The sequence below is a fragment of the Drosophila ficusphila genome, unplaced genomic scaffold (genome assembly GCF_018152265.1).
Source record: "Drosophila ficusphila isolate 14025-0441.05 unplaced genomic scaffold, ASM1815226v1 contig_414, whole genome shotgun sequence".
NCBI classification, from domain to species: domain Eukaryota; kingdom Metazoa; phylum Arthropoda; class Insecta; order Diptera; family Drosophilidae; genus Drosophila; species Drosophila ficusphila.
The window spans coordinates 3098638-3116865 of NW_025064328.1; positions in this window are offsets into that span (position 1 = coordinate 3098638).

An 18228-nucleotide genomic window follows, 5' to 3' on the forward strand; every position below is an offset into this window, starting at 1 on the left:
TCAATTTGCGTAAATTGTGCTAGGAAAACGCTGCCGGAAACAGGCAGACTAATGGAGCGGAAGTTTTTCCAAAGCATTCGAATGCCGCTCGTTGAGTCGCAGGCCCTTTCCTGCAACAAACTACCGAACAGAGAAAAAAATACACGAAAGTCAATTAAATGTGGTTTAATTAGAATGAATTTTTAATTAAAAGCAAATCACAGCTGACAAATATTTCAATAAATTATATAGTGGTATTTATTGATCGTTTTCATGCGGGAATGATTTTACTAAATTTACAAAAGCGAGCTGCTTCAAGAAACTTCTTATATTTTGTATGAACTTTTAAGCAGGTATTTAACTTTTTTGGTGAATCTATACTAATCCTCGTTTCAATACCTTTTTATAATAAGCATTTTAAGCTTGCTTATCCTGTAAAAAATTCAAGAAAATCCCTCCCATTTGGTTGATATATATTTTTTTCTGTCTGTAGTCAGCCAAGCTTGAAGGGCGACTCCCCGGAATCCTGGTAGCTCGGGTTGCCAGCCAGTCAGTTAGCCATTTCGTGTTGCACATTCAAACGGCATGCAGATGAGCTGGCAGGACGATGTTGCTGCTGCTTCTGCAGGACGAGGGACAAGGACACTGAAAGGGTTTTTAAGGGGGGAAAGGGAAGACGAGGAGGATGGAGGTTTCGGGGGTCGCTGGTTGACTGGCAGTTATTTAGCAGCTCCTCTAATGAAGCTGCTGACGGCAATTAAACATTACGCATACGCACCGTTGTGCAGGCAAATTTAATGCAATTGTCTCGTGTTCTCACTCACTCACTCACTCACTTACTCACTCACTTATTCCGATGCGGATGGTAAGTGAGTGCGACAGAGAGGGGTGGAAAAAACCGGGAAAAACGGGTGTAGAGAAAATGTTCCGCTTAATTTGTTTGAACGTTTGCCGGGGCTATGTAAAATTAAACTTGTCTGCTGCGCATTTAAAATGTCACCGAGCAGGACCGGCGACATGGCCGTGATCCGGTTGTGGTGTCCTCCGAACAGCGAACCCCTCCTCCACCCCCTTCGGGAGCTCCCCGCCGACGCCCATGATAGCAGCACTAGCTGCGGTGCCCGCATGCAAAACGAAAATTTTATCAGCATCAGCATGAAAATGTCGCCGCATATTAACCTGTCATCCATCACTTTTGATACTTTAGCAGTCCGCTGCCGTTGCCATCGCCGCGTGTTACCTTTTCCCCAGATCCCTGACCCTGCCCCCCTGCCCCATGAACCCCCGCCCACTCTTTTGTCCGCCCCCTTTGACATCCCCCGGTGACATCACGCAGCGGCAAAAAAGGGTCAATTCCGTTGCACGACGATACACAAAAGGATAACGAGCGCAATATGAGTTGGCATTATAATACGCCAACCAACAACAACAACAATAACAACACGAGCAGCAGCAACAACAACAACAGCGCGTTGCAAAAGAAAGCGAGCTGAAAAGGGGAAAAAAAAGATGTGGCACAAAGAGAAAATAAAATGGCGTCGCTGTTGGATGATAGCATCCTTGCTGTAGTTGTAATAGTAGTTGTTGTAGTTGTTGCTGTTGTAGTTGTTGTTACTGTTGCTATTGATGCCCCATCGAATGACGATGGGGAAACGCAAAAAGTCTCGGCTTACAATTTTTATTCAATAAAAACTTAACTTGATTTTGAGGAATACCCAGCAGTCGAAAACCGATAACGATTAGGGAAAGTTTGGCGAGCTATCAAAACTATCAAAAATAGCTCAGGGGAAAGGGTTTTTAAATGGGGAGAGCTTTTACTCTTGGCCTTACAAATAGTTAAGCAATGACTTTAAAGCAGTAATACCCAAAAAACATGATTTAGATGTTGCAAAGATAAAGGGAGTAAATCGAATATGCAATAACAAATTTGTTTCTTAAAAGTTATTAGGTATTTAAATTAAAGTATTGTGTTTCTATTTCAAATAGGTTTCCCTTAATTTCAATCTTTGTTTTTCTTTGTGTACAAAAATAATTAATGAAATGCTCAAAATAATATCGCACGCAGACATAATTGTGCATTCCATTAAATTTAGCCAACCTCCGAATTTATTAGCTCCCAGAAATCAGATTTGCGAAATTCAACAAAATGAAATAACAGTTGCAGTGGAGGTGGAGGGGGGATGCGGGGGGTGGGGTTAGCCCCAACTTTAACCCTTGCTTTGCCACTCCCTCCCAAACGGGATGTTTCATTTACTGTTGATTCGCTGTTGGCCAACTTTGGCACAGCCAAACGGCAAACTTTAAAGGGGTTTGTCGAAGGCTTTTGTTGGGGTTTTTCGGAATGGGGGGGAAATACAAAAACCAGAGGGTTAGTGGGTGTGTTGTTCGTGTGTGTGTGAGTGTGTCTGTGCTTTTTATGACTAAAATTGTAAATTATGTCAACTGGCCACGACCCACAGAGCTCGTTATAGTTGGAGTGCCATAAAGGATATGGAGGGGAGCGCTTTACTTCTCTAACTGCTACACGAATCTAATGAAAATTTATTGATAATAAATTTAATATGTTTTGCGGCTGCTGCATGTTTTATGTCCCCCCCCCACATAACTCCTCTATATACACACATATATATACATATATCTGCGTATGCTTGAAGTTTTGAAATCGATAGTCAGAGTGGCCAAGTCGGGCGCTGAGTTTCAGTGCCAACGAATCATAATTAATTTATGGCAATTAATTAGTGGAGTCTGCAGTGCAGTTGGCAATGCATGATACCAATTTTCCCTGTTTTCTTTACTCCCTCTCTCTCTCTCTCTCTCTTGTTTTTTTCTTTCCCTTTTCCATCACTTTTTATCAGCGACCATTATCATCTATCGTCATGCCGCTGTTGACATTTCATTGAGTCGAGCTCAAACTTCATTATGTCCTGCAGCGGTCCTGGCGCCAGGACGAAGTCTCATGTCGTGTGCGTGCTGTGTGTGCCCTTCCTTAGTTTTTCCGACCCCATTTTCCACCCCTCCACTCCCCTTTTCGCTTCCCCTCCCCTTCCATCCATCCTTAACTTGTTCTTCTTGGCCCGACATCTTGCTCTGCTTCTTCTGCTTGTGTGACTTTGTCTAAGTTTGTTTGCATAACCTATTTGTATAAATATTTTGCCTTGCTCTGTTGCTCAACTTATTTGCACGTAGACCCCCTTTGAGCCCATGACCCCTCCCCCTCTCCTTTCACCCCTCGAACCGCCGTCTCTGTTTCGTAGGTGATAACAATGTTTGTCTTCATTTTCGGGGTGGAACAAAACTTTACTCTTAACATTTTCACTTAAACTTGCACAACAAATTCGGTTTATTATTTTATAGTTTGGACACGTGTGTGTGTGTGTGTGTCTGCGTGTGTGTGGGTGTGTGTTGGCCTGGCTCAGCAGAAATATTTGGAGCAAAATAAAACAGAACTTGATGTTGCATACTTTCGGGTCTTAAGTCCTTGTCGTCCTTGTTTCGCCTGCGGAGTGTTTATGCAAAACCAATTTAATTCCAGCGATTTGTTGACACATCGGAGGAGTCGTCGCCCAAGTTTGTTGCCCGAGATTAGAGTCCGAAATTAACGTGTCTGTTCCGCCTGATCCTCAGATGGTAAATGCAATTTACGCCCAGGCAAACGGCAAACGCAATGGCAATGGCAAAGGGCAATTTCGGCGACCCGTTTTGCAGCTTAATGAATTGCCAAACACTTTAAGCCAATAAACGCAATAATGGCAGGCACACTCCGAGGATTTTGCAGGTAAGAGAGCAACTGGCGAATCAAGGCGTTTAGCTGTGAAACTTTTAAAAGTTGCCAACTTTCACACAACACACACAACACACGCACATTCTGCACACACACACACACACTCACATGCCAGGACATTTGTCACAGGGCTTTTCTTTTTGCGGCCATGACTGTCAGCGAAACTTTCCTCCGACAGTCGACAGTCGGAGTAAAGTGTTTATGTTGGCCGGAAGACATAAAAGCGAATGCAGTCAATAGTCAGTCGGTCCGGTTGGAAAGGCGGCGGAGATGCCAGTGACACGCAACCGCAACAAATCCAACCGGAAATCCACTTTAAACTTGGCCAAGAGCAGCTCCTCCTCTAAAACCCCCTCCTTTTTTTTCCTTTTGGTCCTGGAAAATGGAGCTGCACTTGCACTTGCACTTCAACGCTTCGGTCGAGTGTTATCGAGCAATCGATGGACAATGCCGAACAAAGACAATAACCAATGGACTGGAGGCGCTCAGAAGTGGCAAGAAGATGGAGCAGGAGGTGAAAGCAGGTGGCTGGGAGAAAGCCTTTCTATCCCCATTGAGCTGGCATTAAAAGTTGAGAGCAGGGAAAAGCGAAAGTTGGGAATCCATTGTCTAATGGCTGTTAATGTTCAACAAATCAAATGCTTTTCCTGGACTTCCTTTTACACATTCAAAAAGTGATTATTTTCACGGTCAATAAAATTTAAGTAGCGTATAAACATCAACATCAATGCAAACAAAACGCAATGTTTAACTGCACATAAAGTTGGTAAACATTCAAATATTCGAATGCGTTGCAATGGTGTGTGCAAAAATCAGTGAAATCATAATGTCATTAAACTTATTCAACAATTTATTTTACTTTCATAGATGTCCCAAAATGAGAAGCTTAGTTTTAGTTTAATGCAGATAAGTTCAATGTATTTTATACCCAAATGAATTCCAAAAACAAAAGCTCAGTACCTATAAATATAAATAAAAGAGCAATTAAAATAAACTGCCATTAAGTTTAATTTTTGATAGGCTTCGAAAAGCACTCGTTAAAATGGGAAGACGTCTTATCAAAGATATCAAGTTTCTTGTTCTTGTTTGAAAAGCTCTCACATGCAAACGAAAAGCGTAAGAAAGAGCGGCAATAATTGGCATGAAATGACACAAAAATTGATTAAAAGCCAAGAGCCCGAATAAGAGCCATGAAATATTGAACACAATTTATTTTTAAAGGCCAACAGCAAACGGCAAACGGCAAACAGGCTAACAAGCAACAAGCCAGAGAAATGCGATAAAGAATGCGTGAAAGAAAGTCCAGCGAAATGGAGGAAATGGAAAAGCGAGAAAAACGCCGGAAGAAGGCAGCGACAAAAGTTAAAAAATCAATTCGTGGCCAACTGAAACCTGATTTATGGCTGCATTTATGAAATGCCCCAAAAGGATCCAAGGCAAACTGGGCAAACACACACATACACTTAGACATATTCCTACTGCAAACACACTTAAACACACTCAAACAGCAAAAAAAAAAAAAAAAAAAGATGAGAAGAAAGAAAGTAAACCAAGAACGGAAAGTAAAACGGCTCGGAAATAGAAAACTAAGTGATTGAGGAGTTCTAACGAGTCCCAACAAATTTACCAGAAAATTGACTTTTTCTGTTTGGAATTAAAGGCGCTTGGCTAGCTCCGCCCAGCCACACGGCGATTCGGTGGGCGTGGCCCTGTCAACCGAACTGGGGGTGGCGCCTCGGAATGGGTAACGAGTGAAATTGAACTGTTTGCAACTACAAATTGCAACTTGTTTTCACCTGGCTGCATTTTGTTTTATTTTCGACAGGTGAAATAACCGCAATTACGCTGATGCAGCTTCTCGTTCCTCAATTTCTTCTTTTTCTTTTTCTTTTTTTTTTTTTTTTTGTATATTTTGTGTGAGTTTCGTTGGCCAGTAAACTTCAGAAATGAAATTGCCAGTCCGAAAAGAGAGCCGGGCCAAAACACATTTGCTGTGGCAAGAAGTACGCTTAAGTGCCGCTTTGCGAAACATTTCATTGCATAAGCAGCGGGGAGAAGTGGGAGCTGCTCCCCCAAGGGGGCGTGGCAGCACCAGAAGGGAGGAGGAGGTCCTTCGGCAGGAAGCTGGCTAAAGTGAAATACTAGCAATAGCAGCGCAGCGTTGTCCCTTTTTCTCTTTCTCTCTTTCTAGCAAAGTCAAAAAACTAACGAAATCGGAAACGGAAGCACACAAAGCGCCATGGTCCCGCTCCGCCGCTCCTCTTCCGTTCCTCCTCCTCCTCCTCCCCCTCCCTCTTTTTCTACTCCACCTCTCCCCATCCACCCACCGTTTGTCCTGCATCATCATTGTCGCTCCGCTGGCTGCCCGAGAACTGCTTAAAAGTCAAAACACAGCGAGCGGGAAAAGCGGAAAATGGGCGAGGGGAAAGCGAGCGAACGAGCGAACGAACGAACTTTTTCCCCAGTCAAACGAGAAACAAACAGAACGGACCAAGTTGCCACAGTTTTTCCCTTCGCGGGTTGTCATCATTTCTATATAAAAATTGGTTGCTCATTTGCTGCTCTTGGTCAGTTTTGCACCCGCTTTTCCCCCACCGCTTTTCCCGCTTTTTCACTCCAACCGCTGGTAATTTGCAGCGGCCAATCTTTGCCGCTCCCTCCGACGACCGCCGCACACTCGAATGCTTTGTTCAATTAATGAGACTCTTGACAGTTTTCCGCAGCGCAGCTTTCGGCTGCTCCTTGTCCGTACGCTTCCCGCTTTTCCGCGCTCTTCCGCTCGCCCGTTCGCTTTTCCGCTACCTCATTTCCCATTTAGCAGTGCCCATCTAGCCATCTAGCCATCTAGCAGTTAGCAGGCCACTCGTGCCGCTGTTTTGTAATTTATAATGTTAACTTTTTGATTTTTGCCAGGTCAGGGCGCACTTAATTAATGAAACAGGCGCAGGCCAAAAGGAAAGTCCTTTGGCGGAGCGCTGCAATGCAATTGAACACAAATACATAAATTCAATTAGGCAGGCACAACAGAAATCAATAAGCGAGTTTTGGGGCCCCGCCTAATTGGCAGCCACGCCCCCATTTCGCCTTCACTCATTAATTGCCCCACGTACATTGCTCATACGTCACGTGGCGCGCAAATGCCAAAAAGGAGTGGATAAAGTGTTGCACAGCAAGAATTCTTTTACCTTCAAACGGGTGACATTTACGAGATAATAATCTGAGTTACAGCGAAGCTGTTTTTCCTTCTTACATTGATAGGGTTTTCATTTCCAAGGATTATTAATTGTAGCTCACATTAAATGCTTAAGTCTTGCCATACATAAGTATTGTTTGAAATTGCGAATAAAATATGCACCCTTTTTTAAGTGATTCTTTCAAGGAATCAGGTTGAGTTTAAATCAAGATTTGTTAGATTTTTAAATTTCAAGCCAAAGAATAAAACTTTCAAAAAACAGCCAAATAAACCCAATAAGTAGAGATAATATTTAGAAGGCAACTTTTGAGTAATTGAATTTGGTACGCAGAATTTGCTTGAATTTTTCCCTGAGTGTTTAAGAGAGTTATGTAAGCTGCGGGGGAAAAAAGCACCAACTGTCAGCTGTAATTAGCACACTCTCACACCCACCAACACACACTCACTCACACACATCGCCTAACTCGAGTTGACGCGATGAAATTTTTGACTGAGTGGTGCCCACATTCCCCGTAACTCAGTTTTCGGCTGGCAAAAGATGAATGTCTTTGGCTTGCATGCTGCCTCGGCTGCTCTGCTGCTCGGCTGCTTGGCTGTAATTATTAATGCCGTCATCATCGCCATTATGGTCATCATCGCTGTCGTCGACGCTGATGACTTGCCTGCTTTTAGGCGGCTCTTAAAGTGTTGAAGTTGCCGCCTATACAAGTGCAAAAGTACAGATACAAATACGGGGCTACAGATACAGATACGGATACTGAGATACAGCTGCCACACCCTAAAAGGGAAAACACCAACGCATATTAAACAGACTACAGCTCAGACTCCTTCAGCCGCGGGCAAAAAAAATAATAATTTGCAGTGCACATTTCTTGCTCTCCTTTCCGCTTGCTTTTTTCTGTGCCACTTTTTTTTGTTGCCCTGGCTGGCTGGATATATATAAATACATATATATATATATGTGTGTGCTACAAGTTGGCATACCTTTTTTCAACTTCCGGACGGACACGGATACGGATGATGGGATCCTGGGAAAGCTGAATCCGAAGCTAAAGCTGCTCTGATGCGGCGGTGTTCATGTTGTTTGGCGCCATTATTAATAAAGTTCACGAATGCAATGAGCACCGAGCGCGTTATGAGTGAGTTTCCCCGCAGAACCCGCACTCACACGAGCGCACAACTCATAAGCACCGCACACCAACACACACACACTTGCATACAGAGGCAGAAGTGGTGCCACGCCTGCACACGGACACAACTACACACTTGGTGGGAGGATGCAGCAGCACACAATTGCAACAGAGGGCCTAGCTGCTCGATAATACTCTTTTAAGGAGTATTTACTGTTCTCAAAAAATTGAATTAAAATTCTATTTAAAAAAAACATTTAACTTGTCCTACAATCAAAGCAGAAAAGTAAACATTTCTATTAATTTATATAAGCTTATACGTTTTTCCAGTTGCTTATCTTAATATGTGTAAAATATCCTTAAGTAAACACATCCCACATTACTTTTCGTAAGGACTTCAAAAGTCGTTGGCAACACGTCGGATGATTTATCATTTTTTATGCTATTTACACTGCGAGCCGCCGCATCTCCGACTCCGAGTCAACTCCTGCTCCCCTCAGCTTCCTGCTATCTGCAACAGCGGAACACATACTCATACATGCGAAGGATTCGGGCTAACACACACACACATATACATGCGAAGCCAGAGGAAATACAAACGAACATGGCGCGTACTTGTAATTCCGCCTAGGTGCATGGCGGCCCAAAGTGTTTCTGTTTCATGCCCATTGCAACAGTTGCAACTTGCAGCGGCAATGCCACATCAGCCAACACATACACTCCCACACTCACTGACTGACACACACACACACACTGGAAGAGAGAGACACATGAGTCGGTTGATGTTGATGCGCCTCGAGTTCTGTCGAGTGCGGCTTTTGTGGGAAAAATTAAAAATTTCGAGTGGGCCGCAAGTGGTTTCAAGGATTTGCATTAAGCGCATGCAACTTGCCAACTGTGTGTGGGTGCCACCCACTCGTCGCCCACTGTGCCCCTCAGCACCACCACCACGCCCCCTTTGTGGGCACCGCCCACTAACCACATGCCACCTATACAAAGGCACAAGCACATTAACGGTGCGGATGTGTTTGGGCTGTTAGTTTGTGTTTGCTCACCGCCTCCACTACTTCCTCCCCCTCTTTCCCTCTTCCCCCCCTCTTTCCCCTCCCCCTTTTGTTGCCCCACCCCACTTCCGGTTGCGATGGCGACTTTCGCTTTAATGACTGCCCGTCCAAGCGTTAAAATTGCTGAGCAAATTCAAATACTAATTCTTATTAAAGGATAAGTCGGGAAGCCAGCGGAAACGGCAAATTAAATATGTATCTTTTTACCTCAGCTAACTGACGGGGATTATACCAAGTAAACGCAATTATTAATGTAACATTGGGTGGGATTACGATTCCAAAGAGAACATTGAATTCGCAAAGCTTTGATGCTCAATATACATAATATACCAATATGAAGAAACTATTAAAATAAATGTCTGCATATTGAACTGCTACCATTTATAGAAAATTTAGAATAAGAAATACAACTTAGATTACATTTATTAATTTTTATACCAAGGCCAATATCAACAATATTATAATATTAATATCCAAATTTAGATATAAGATTCATACCATTTATTTAGAGTTATTAGATGGAAATCCTTTCGAAGCAGTTTTCGTATTAAAAGAATTCTATAAAAATATTTTTATATTGGTATGAGTATAATACAGGCCTTAAAATGATTTATAAGCAAGGATCCCAACTTTCCATAGATATAACATTTCGTTTTTACACATATGCTAAAGCTGAAAATAATCGATTTAAATGCCATGTTAACACAATTGCCGCCCTCAAATCCTCCTCTCGACTTTGGGGCTCCTGGACTGAGCATTTTTTTGAGACGTGCCACAAGCGGGGGCCATCAGTATCTGTTGGATTTGCGTCGCAGCTTAATAATGATCCGCTGCCTTTGTGATGTTCCCCTTTTCCGACTTGAATCGCATCGCATCTTGGCCAAATAGCACATAGCACATGCATATCAAGCTGCTTTCAGCTGCATTCTTAGCAATTACACAGGGCTCACAGAAGTTGGCAGGCACAGAGGCAGAAATCTGGGTATAAAAAAGCAAAGAGTGGAAACTAAACCTTTGCATGGCCCACTAAGCACACTCGTCAGTTTGTCTCTGTCGCTTGGCTGTTTTCCCAGCCAGCCATCCAGCCAGCCAGCCAGCCAGCCAACCGTCCGCTTTTCCGACTCTCGTCGTGTTGTTTTCTATTTGCCAAGCGCTTCAGTCGGCTAACACACACACACAAATACACACACACGCTGTTGGGTACAAATGGTATTTTTATTTATTCTGAGCTTTGACTGCAGCCTGACTTGCAGAAATTTCATAATAAAGTTGTTGAACTATTTCTCATAGCATAGTTTTAGGGACTCGCCGTGCACTTAAGCGTATTAAAATGCACTCGAGAAAGGATGCAAATAGCAGATAATAATCGGGCATCTGAATTCGGGGGCGAGTGGCAAAAGTGAAAATGAGTGCCAGGTTTCTCGTTTGGCAAACGTGTAATTAAGTTGGCAGCAAGGACATACTGCTAAAGTGTGTATATATGTGTGTGTGTATTAGTGTGTATGTGTGTGGGAGTGCCTTATGCTCGGGGGCACTTTAAATTGCTCTGGACGGGGGTGACAAATGGCCAGGACCCGCAGCTTTCCAACGGTCACATGCACGTACGTTCCTAATCCTTTTTTTTTTTTTTTTTTTTGAGGAGTGGAGAGAGGGGAGAGGGGGGGATGAGTAGTTTCCCAACCCGAAAAAACCAAAGCAAATTCGAGCAGCGAGCACAGTTGCAACGTGCGACGCCAACGACGACGAAACGAAATCAAAAAGTTCCGAAACAATTTCGTCGTAAATCTTCGAAAATAGTTTTGCAGTTCGGGCCGACAAGGAGCGGCAAACAAACAGGATAGTGAATTCACAATTGGAAAATGCTTTCGCTTCACAGCGACCAAATGAAATTGAGCTTGCCTCGACTTCAGTTGGCCTGGCCTGGCTGGGTGAAAAATATGTGGGCATTGCATTGTTGCACCGCTTCGGTGCAAGTATTCTAATAACCAGCAGTGGCTCCTCCTCTTCGGAAAGGGATCTCGGGATCTCGGGATCCTTAATGCCCAAACTTGTGCGAAATCAGAGGCAAAAGTTCAGACTGCTCTGCTGACCGCAGGATGCCACACAACTAAGCTGGCCAAGGAAATAAAACGAGCGTACAAATAAACATTTAAAATGCTGGCAAAAGTGTGGAAAATCAGTTGCTGACAATGAGTGAGCAGGGGAAAATGGGGAAAGTCTGAGGTTTGTGGCAAATTTAAACTGCCAGACCCAAGTGGTCGTGGTGTGTGTGTGTGTGTCTGCCTGCGAGTGTGTGTGTGTGTGTGGGGAAAGTGTAACTAATGCTCGACAGTGGCACTAATTTAATTACGAAAAACGCAAAAGTGTCGCCCAGCAGCTAATGCAACTGCAGCAGCAGCAGCAGCATCACATCGCCTTGGCCATTTGCTGATTGCCACAAATTGCTCTGGGGGGCCTCCTTCTTGGCCACCTTTTTTTTTGCCCCTTCGCTCGCTTTTTTTCCTATTCTATTTCGGCCACACGGAGGAGAAGTCAGTGTGTCCGCCCTCTTTTCGGTTTTTATCAGCTGGAGCAGCGGGCTGCGAATTGCAGCTCATTAGGCAGACACTTGCCAAAGGATTTGTCCTGTCATTGTGCTTGTGTGTGAGTGCTCCTCTTCTTCTTCTTCTTCTAGAATGTGTATTTGTGTGTGTGGGAAATTAATTAATTTAAGTCTTATGCAATTGCAATTGCATCGCAGTGCATTGCCAGCGAGACAGCAATAAAACATTAGACAAGTGTCTGCTGCAAACGAGGTTAAACATGCCACTGCCACGGCCCACAGGGGAATGCCACGCCCCCTTCTCCAGCTGCCCCCCTTGCTCTGCATCCTCCTTGTTTTTCGGGGGCCAGGCCATTCAATATTTTCCGGACATTCGGCAGATGCTCGAATGAAAAATCGATTTTAGTTTAAAATTAACAGCCTCAAAAATGACAAACACTGGCACTTGCTCTCGATTCGCAGGACGATCTGCAGCTACAGGATATTGCATATTTGCCCACACACACTCACACACACATACATGGAAATGGCAAATGAAAAATGTAACTTTAAAGCGAACTGCAGGCCTAGAACGGAATGGAATAGCCCCAGTGAACAGTGGGCAGTGAACAGTGTGCTGCACATTTGAGCCAAATTGTGGGGGTCCTTCCGAAGGGAAGCCAGTTTCGGCCTGTTCATCTGTGCTGCCAGGCATTTCTTACATTTTGGTTGCATTGCAGTGACACTGATAAAATCTAGGGAGGTTCAAGTACTGATTGTAATTAGAGAGGTTATTTTTAGTATCCATCGTTCTTATAACCAATTATTATATGTAACAGTCGGTGAGTTCCTCATACTGATTTTCATGGATTATTTAAGAGAGGTATATTTGATAAAATTAAGTTCATTACGATTTATTTAAAAAGCAATTAGTTCGTTGTTTGTAATAAATAATCTTTAAAATGTTCAATTGTTAAGTATTAGTCATTTTGAAACATTTCACTTATTAGGATCTTGTATCCATCTAACTTTTAATTAACAATTAAGGTTAGCAATATTAATTTTATATTCATACCTTGTATATTTAAATTGTGTAATAGACAAAACAAAAATGCCTGCACAAGATGCGGTTCTATTTTTCCGCGTGCCCACACAGATGCAAAGAGAAATTGCAATTGAGCGCGTGTCAAAGGACATGGAGAATCCTTCGGCTGGCGCTTGGCATCCAAATGCCCCAGCCACGCGTCCTTTGTCCTCTCTCGTCCTCTCATCCTGTCCAGTGTGCTGTCCAGTGTCCTGTCCAGTGTCCTGTCCAGTGTCCTGTCCGGTGTCCTGCCCAATGCTGGTCCCTCGCTTAAAGTGAAGTTGTCCACATTGACATGACCAGATCGGCAGCCGTGGATGGGGCCAAGTGTGTGGGCCAACTGTGTGGGCCAACTGTGTGGACCTAATGTGGAAATGTGGAGATGTGTGGATGTGGGCGTAACGTAACGGAATCGAGTTGCATGTGTGACGGAAATGTGAAACAAGTCGGCCCCAAAGTCCCTCATTCCAATCACCTTTTTTGGGGCAGTGTGTGTGCGTGTGCATGTGTGTGTGTGTGTGTGGGTGCGGGCCAAAAATGCAGTTGTTCCATTGTCACAATTGCCAATGTGGCTGCCACTGTTGGGCTGCAATCGTTGCACCGCTCCGCCTGCGGCAACCGGAAGTGGTAAACATGCATGCCAAGGACCTCCAGGTCCTCCGACCTCAGCGGATGCCGCCTGGATATGTAATGAAAAATCAATCAATGCGATACACTTGCCGTAGGTCAAGAATTCCTTTACAACCATTTTTAGGTCTTTTCACATTCACAATCGGATTCGCATTCGGATTCGGATTCAGCTTCGCAATTGCTATTGTTATTTTCGGATTAATTCCAACCAAATAAATACTTTCAGCAGACATATTTTCACTTGCATGGATATTTCAAGGATTTGCAGAAAAGTTGTGTAAGCTGAGAAAAGGATAAATGTTGGCATTGCATTTCTAAGGCTAACACTTGTGTGATATCTATCAATTTAAATTTAAAGGGAGCTTAGCAAATGGTATTACGTTGATTACTAAGTTGGTTGTTTATTTATACAATAATCTTTGGCTCAATTATGCTTAAAATGTAAACATAATTGTATTTAAATGATAATTTTAATGTTAATGAATATACTAGCTATCAAAAATTAAAGCTGATTTGTAATTGGTAAGTCAAGAACTAACTTAAGGGATACTATACGAGTTACTTCTATGAACTATACTCTTTTGACAACACTCATAGCAATAATATAATTAATTCCCAACCGTAAGTTAATTACCAAAATCAGCATATCCTTTCAACCAGACAACCAACCTGCATTTTGGCAACACTTTCGAACCGCACTGCTTAGAAGTACAGCTTAGTTTGAGGACGAGGACAAGATGCTCCAAGTCAAGAACTTCTCAATTTCGAGTCCTCGACGCCGCAGCAATAACTACAATTCAGTCCAATCCACAAGCCACCGGAGCAGGAAAAAAGGGGAAAAGCAAGAAAATCCGGGGGAGGGGGAGAGAAGGGGAAATGTTGGCATCTTCGTGCGGCAGGCAAATTCCGAGAGAAAGAAATGGGCGACAGGCAGTTAAGACAAAAGAATTGTGGCAAAGGAAGGAGAGGCAAAAGAAAAGGAAACGAGGAACACAGACGCAGACAGCAAATTGAAATAAATGCAAGACGGCTGTAAAAGTTGCCGTCGCACGTTTCAATTGCAATCCACAATACCACCACCCACCGCCCACCTCCCACCACCCAACTTCAACTCATACCACACCCCCTTCAAGTGGCAGGCAACAACAATTTTTCGGCTTATTAATAATGCAGCGGCCGCAATTCAATGAATTTTTGACTCCGACCGGAGAACTACGGACAGGGACGATGGCTCCCGGGCATGCCATCGTTGCACGGGAATCACCAGTGGCATCAGAAACCGGAGAAGCAACATAATTTTAACCCCCCCATCCCCTCCCCCCTCCCCGCTCTCCTCCATCTTTTCTTCTTCCCTTCTTTTTTTTTGGCTATCTGATGAACCTTTTAGCTGCGACAGGCTGGAGGGGATTGAGGGGGGATTGGGGGGGCGAAGGACAGCAGCCGTAACATGGCTGCTTAAACCTTTACGTGCGACAAATTTACGACTTCAAATGTGACCGCAACAACAACGAAAACAACAACAACAGCAACAACATGAGCAGCAACAACTACAAATGGAGCAGCAACAGCAAGGTGAACACATTTTGCGGTGCAGAGCAAACAAAGTCCGCCCACGCAACCACAAACCCACACACACTCACACACACACACTCACAATTCCGAAGGTAAATTTCCAGGGCGTTTCGGTTTCCAAATTCACCAGGAAAACCTCTAAGTTGTGGTACAAATGCGTTCTATGCTGAGAACTTGTGTTGGTAAGCATTCAAAATAATAGAAGAAATATTTATTCAGTTTTGGATTTGATTTTAAGATGAACCTAAAATGCTCCTTATTCCGCAATAAAAATATATTTTCTAAAAGTGGAAAATATACGAATTTCATTAACTCATAAAATTATTTACAATTATTTATGTATTTACAATGTTACAATACATTTACAAAATATAATCTTGGCACATTCTGTTCAAATTATTGCTAAGAATAAGGTAAAATCACTCTCATTCAATAAAACTATTATATTTTGCTTTTTTTTTCTTTCCTATTTTTCAATGATTTTCAGAACGCTCAAATGGCAACCTATCTGCATGCGAGTTCCGCTGCCCATTCAATGGCCCTTTCCGCTGGGCCTGTTAACCTTTAGCAAATGCCCGAAAACCAACCGTATCCACCCGCCCCCCTTTCACCACCCACCACCACGCCCCTTCTGCTACGCAAAGAGTTCACTGTCCATTACATAAATATTTTATTTCAATAAAACGTGAGCAGTTTTTATGAATTTCATCGACATTTCATGCACTCCGGTGCACGAATTTTGCACTTTACTGTCGCTTAGTGGCATCGTTCGTGTTCGGTTAGTGTTATGCGAGCAGTTTTGCCCATCCGGCGCTTAAAGGGTTAAAGCCGTATGTATGTGTGTATTGGCCATGGGGACTCGGTGTTTTTTTTTTTTTTTTTTTTTTATAGTAGGTGGTAAAGCTTGAAGAGCCGAAGTCTGGGTCTTTCACCCAGTAAAACCCCGAACCTACTCTCCGTTTCCCTTCTCACGGTACAACCGCAGGGGTTAACCTTGGGTATTACTTCGCGAGGGGGGAGATGGCCTGAAAAGCCGCAACTAGGAATTAAACTAGGTTAGACGACGGTTGCGCTGACGTTCAGCGCGACGCATGGATTTCATGACAAAGACTGTCATTTTGCTGACGGCATCCCAATTGTTTTGTGAGCCCAGTAGCGTATCCATCAGGTCAGAGACCGTGAACGGCTTCCCAATTGCTAGGCTGAGCTCATGCCTTATAGCTTCAAATTTCGGACATAAAAAGAAAACATGTTCTGCGTCTTCGATTGCCCCAGTACACTGTGTGCAGAACGGGTCCGTCTCGTGCCCAAACCTATGAAGATAGGATTTAAAGCACCCATGTCCTGTCAACAGTTGCGTCATGTAGAAGTCAACCTGTCCGTGCTTTCTTTCAACCCAACGCTTCACATCTGGCAGTAGCTTGTACGTCCACCTACCCTTTGTGCTTCCACTCCACCGGTTTTGCCACGCTGAGACCACGCGGGCTCTACTCTCCTCGATCGATGCAAATTCGCCGGCCAGCTCCTGCGCCTGCTTTGCGAGCAGGTCTAGGGGCGTCGTGGCGGCTAGCAATAACGCGCTTTCCTCGGAAATGGTCCGAAAGCCACATATAACTCGGAGTGCGGCGCGTCTGTATGCCGCCCTGCATGAGCGACTATATGTGGGCGAGGTCATGGCCGGAGCCCAGATCGGTGCCGCATACATGATTGTGGATTTCACCACATTTGCCAGAAGGCGCCTGCTCTGCTGTTTTGGCCCGTTAACATTCCCTAACATTCTAGCTAAAGACGTGGCAACTTTGGCCGCTTTGTTGCCCGTCACCTCTAAATGGAATTTGTACGTAAGCCGGTGGTCCAGCATTACGCCAAGATACCTAATGAAGGGCTTGGACCGTATAATTGTCCTACCCACTATTATTTGGGCGGTTTCTACTGCCTTCCTGCTGCTGATCAAGACGGCTTCCGTCTTGTGCTCGGCGAGCTTCAGGCCATTAGCACATAGCCAATGGGAAGCTTGCTCGATAGACGCATTAGTTACTGCTTCGGCTTCATTTAGGTGCTTCGCTACTGCGACGACAGCAATATCGTCTGCGAAGCCAATGATCGTAGCTCCTTCAGGGAGCTGTAGGTTCAGTATTCCATCGTACATGCAGTTCCAGAGGGTAGGGCCCAGCACCGAGCCCTGGGGAACTCCTGCTGAAACTGCATAGCTTCGACGGCCCTCCTCAGTATCATATAGAAGCTGTCTGTTGCTAAGATACTCTGAGACTATGTCCACCAGATAGCTGGGGACCTGTAAACGTCTCAGGGCTGAGAGTATCCGCACCCAGTTGGCAGTATTAAATGCGTTCTTTACGTCCAGGGTAGTCACAAGGCAGTATTTTTTGCTACCGCCTCGCCAACGTGCTCCCTGGATTGCCTCAGAGGCCAGTTTGTGTACCAGCCCGATCGCGTCCACTGTGGATCGCTTCTTCCTGAAACCAAATTGATTGTGGGATAAGCCCGGACCCTCGGACAGTGCAACTTCGATGCGGTTGCAGATTAGCCTCTCGTATACCTTTGCCACAGTGTCGAGCATGCAGAGTGGCCTATAGGCCGCAAGGTTGTCATTTTGACTGCCCTTGGGTAATAGTACCAATCTCTGCATTTTCCAGGCTTCAGGGAACGTTCTCTGTGCGAAACAGGCATTGAAGAGCTTTACGAAGATCTCCAATCTCTCCGTCATTATTATCTTTAATGCCTTGTTAGGGATCATATCTGGGCCAGGGGCCTTTTCGACTTTGATTCTCCTAACTTCAGCCAAGACTTCCGCAGCATTTGTGAACGTGGGAAAAATCTCACTTTGAAGCGGGGAGGGCTCTTGCTGTGGCTGCAGTACTACACTCGGCGGGAAGAGGTGCGCCACTATGTTGCTGAGCTGCTCAGGACATGTTGGGGTGGGCTGGCTGAAGGCCGCCAACTTCCCCATTACCAGCTTGTACGCTGTGCCCCAGGGACGTGTGTCTGCGTCATCGCATAGTTTAGCGAAGCATTGTTTCTTGCTCGCGGAGATCTCCTTTTTAAGAGCCGTCCGCAAGGATTTGTAGAGGCGTTGGAGTGAGGCGAAGTTCGGCCTACCTCGAGAGCGCATATATTGCCTTCGTGCCTGGTGGCACTTCCTGCGCGCCTCCGCTATGGCATCGGTCCACCAATACACCGGGGGACACCCATTTCCGCCAGCACGTCTCCTTTCCATGGAAGCTGCGCATGCTGACCAGGTTGCTTTTTTAATGCA